The sequence below is a fragment of the Trachypithecus francoisi genome, unplaced genomic scaffold (assembly GCF_009764315.1).
Source record: "Trachypithecus francoisi isolate TF-2019V2 unplaced genomic scaffold, Tfra_2.0 Lachesis_group6, whole genome shotgun sequence".
NCBI lineage: Eukaryota > Metazoa > Chordata > Mammalia > Primates > Cercopithecidae > Trachypithecus > Trachypithecus francoisi.
Genome location: NW_022681471.1, coordinates 50365674 through 50369536, shown reverse-complemented (window position 1 = coordinate 50369536; position 3863 = coordinate 50365674). Strand labels below are relative to the sequence as shown.

The window sequence follows — 3863 nt, the reverse complement described above, 5'->3', positions numbered from 1 at the left end:
AAATTCACCAAGAATCTTTGGGACCTAATTTCTTCAACCAATTTACTTCAGGGTCCTTTCTACTGTAGATGGTGGGGGATCTGCCTGGTTCTCAATTTGATACCCTCTCTTAACATGAATGAGTTCAAATCACATTCATTCCTAAGCGATCACTCAAGAATAGTACAGATGTGTGGAATACCTTTAATTCCAGACATCATGTTCTCAAGATAAAAGCTTTCTTGCACAGGCTGGTCTTGAACTCCTGGTTTCAAGCAATACTCCCACCTTGGTGTGGGGATTGCAGGCTTGAGCCACTGCACCCGGCCTGGAACCAGTCTTTACGGTTATCAATACTCCCATCAATTAACTGTCTCAGGTATAATAATATCCCTTCTTATATGTATCAAAACTCATATTGTACAATGAGTTCTGGGTTGCAAAAGAGGATTTATTTTTTGTACTTATCCATAAGTCTTTGTCCATAAGTTAAACAAAAACATACATAAGTGCAGTGATCTATTTCTTTTTTATGGCTGCACAGTATTCCATGGTGTATATGTACCAAATTTTCTTAATTCAGTCTATCATTGATAGTATTATTTTAAACTCTGTTAGTACACATTTATAGTACAAAACTCCCTTCAAAAGACAGTATTCCTCAGAAACATGTGCATGTATCTTATTGGGTCATGACTTTTAGATAACTAATTTCAAAAGAGAATTTTCAATGATGATGGTCTGTAATCATAATTATATGAGAAGTTTAGAGGTAAAGAGTAACTTTTATGGATTTTAGATTTGCTTTTTCTCTGGCAAAAACAACTACTCCCATCTACCCCTGACTTCTTAATCTGGTGATTTACCATTTAATAAGAATTTCCACAACTTCATTAAAAATTTATATTCAATGTCTCAACAACCTGGATCCCTCCAGAAGCTCTATCTGTAGCCAGTTAAGCCCAAGCCAAAGAGCCACTGAACCATGGGAATGAACCACTGACCATCCCTCACCAGAATAACGCTAAGGCAGGTCTGTGGTAATCTAAAACTCTGGGGCCTTCCCCATGGATAAAAAGCATCACTGTGAAGCTTTTTCCTTGGTGTATATAGTCTTCTGAAGACCTGAAAGCATTAATATTGTTTCCAACATCATTTATCCTCCACACATTGAGTAATTAATACACTAACGGAAACCACTAAAAATATAAAAGCAAGCAATGTAAACCTATACAACTGTCTCATCTATAGTTTTGGAGAGATTATTTTAAACAAAGAGAGACACAAAAGTTAGCTTAATTTAAATACTGTTGTTTTCAGTCTCTGCTATCCATTGTTGGCAGCAGAGAACCCCATATCAAAACCAAGATTTCTTCCTCCTTATAAAAGAGACATATATACATGATTCTTGCAAAGAAAAATTTGTCTGATCATATATCATATTTTGGAAATGGAGCTCAGTATATCAAAGACAAATTGCTCTAGTGAGCTAGTCTTATAGATCAAAATATATGAACGAGAGGGAAAAAGAGGGGAGGATGTCAGGTTACTAAATTTATAAATGTATAACTCAATGAGATTTTCCCAATTCTCACTAGATGTTCGAAGTTAGTATTGAATAGACCTGGTGGCTCTGATTGCCTTTGCACAGATTGTGTTCCAGCTGTCTTCTGATATTTGAACACTCAGGTCTTGGTCCCACGCTGTGCAAACAGTCAGCCTCCCATGTATTCTGTATACGAGGAGTAATTTATTAATCCATCTATAAAGGCAATCACAGTGCATGCAAGAAAGGGTTATATAAAGCTCTAAAATTGAAAGAAGTAGCTCCAGTAAACTTGATACCAGTTCCAAACATCACTATTATGTTTGAGCTGATTTATAAATCCTATGGATCTTTGTCTAGTAATCCATCACTTTTGGGAAGTTGGAAGAGGGAACAAAAGTCTGGATGACACAGTCTCTGCATAAATCTCAAGCTGCTGCAATTTCTTTTCCTTGTTGCTTCATATTCACTAAATAACCTTGCAATTTGGGATCTAAGACAAGTGGGAAGGAAAGATGGACACTGTGAAATGCAGCCAGTGCCAACCAGGTGAGGACAAGATGCAACCTTCAAAATGCTTTTGCAATTTGTTATCAATTGTACATCTGACGGAATTTCTTCAAGAGTGGCCCTAAGGGCCCATTAAAATAAAAATGGTTGCAATTTTAAGAAGAAACATAAAAGGCTACACATTGGGCACAGTGTACACTGCTCAGGTGATGGGTGCACCAAAATATTAGAAATCATCACTAAAGAACTTATTCTTCTAACCAAACACCACCTGCTCCCTAAAAACTTATTGAAATAAAAAATAAAAGAAAGTTTTTAAAGCAAAGAAACAAACCAAAAAGCAAAATCCCAACTAGTTGCATTAGAATTCTCTTTTTGAATATTAAAAAAAAAAAGAAACATCCATGTAATGGCTCAGAATGTTCTTTGAAGATTGTGGCCAGGCTTTCTTTATCTGGGCCTTTTCTCACCTAGCTCCATCTTCATACACCTGCCACCAATGACACATCAGCTCATTCCTCCCATCCATGATTCTGCTTTGACAAGGAAAGATTTCAACTTAAGTTCCTGCAGCTCTCTTTTTTTAGCCTCTCTTTGCATCTTTTTCTCTAGTCTTCTCTTCCAGTTCCACTTGAAGCTCTTTCTACTATCATCACCAATTAGTCTCTCATTGTAATACTTCCTTCTTTCACTCATATTCTGAATACACAATGCACTCCACTAGTACTTAAACAAAGTTCCTGTGTTTGCTCTGATTATACAATTTGCAAGACCAATACTCTGTGAATTATTTCCAACATGCTCATGATTGTCAATTATGATTATGATTTCACCTACTCATGATTGGTGAAAATTGTCATCAATTCAGACATGCTATCTCCAACTCCAGTACCTTGACTGGGAATTTGGTCCGAATAACCAAGACCTCCATGAATGAGAAAAGAAGATATAATGGGAGTAGGCGGAGCAAGATGGCCGAATAGGAACAGCTCCAGTCTCCAACTCCCAGCGCGAGTAACACAGAAGACTGGTGATTTCTGCATTTTCAACTGAGGTACTGGGGTCATCTCTCTAGGGAGTGCCGGACAATCGGTGCTGGTCAGCTGCTGCAGCCTGACCAGCGTGAGCTGAAGCAGGGCGAGGCATCGCCTCACCTGGAAGCGCAAGGGGGAAGGAATCCGTTTTCCTAGCCAGGGGAACTGAGACACATAACACCTGGAAAATCGCGTAACTCCCACCCCAATACTGCGCTTTAAGGAAACAGGCACACCAGGAGAATATATCCCACACCTGGCCGGGAGGGTCCCACGCCCACGGAGCCTCCCTCACTGCTAACACAGCCGTCTGCGGCGATCTATCCGCAAGGCAGCAGCGAGGCTGGGGGAGGGGCGCTCGCCATTGCTGAGGCTTAAGTAGGTAAACAAAGCCGCTGGGAAGCTCGAACTGGGTGGAGCTCACAGCAGCTCAAGGAAACCTGCCTGTCTCTGTAGACTCCACCTCTGGGGACAGCCCACAGCTGAGGTCCAATAGGGAAAGCAGCGGGGGCGGTGCAGAGGCGAACGACTCTGTCTGACAGCTTTGGGGAGAGCCGTGGATCTCCCAACGCGGAGGTTGAGATCCGAGAACGGACAGACTGCCTGCTCAGGTGGGTCCCTGACCCCTGAGTAGCCTAGCTGGGAGACATCCCCCACTAGGGGCAGTCTGACACCCCACACCTCACAGGGTGGAGTCATCCCTGAGAGGAAACTTCCAAAGGAAGAATCAGACAGGTACACTCGCTGCTCAGCAATATTCTATCTTTGGCAACCTCTGCTGCTGATACCCAGGC

General features: G+C 41.4%; 1 non-coding gene across 1 annotated transcript; it reads right to left on the bottom strand.

Moving 5' to 3' along the window:
• Positions 1 to 365: 365 nt before the first annotated feature.
• Positions 366 to 493, bottom strand: LOC117078663. The gene has a single exon (XR_004435099.1). It is a non-coding gene; the product is annotated as a small nucleolar RNA SNORA40 (small nucleolar RNA).
• Positions 494 to 3863: the final 3370 nt, after the last annotated feature.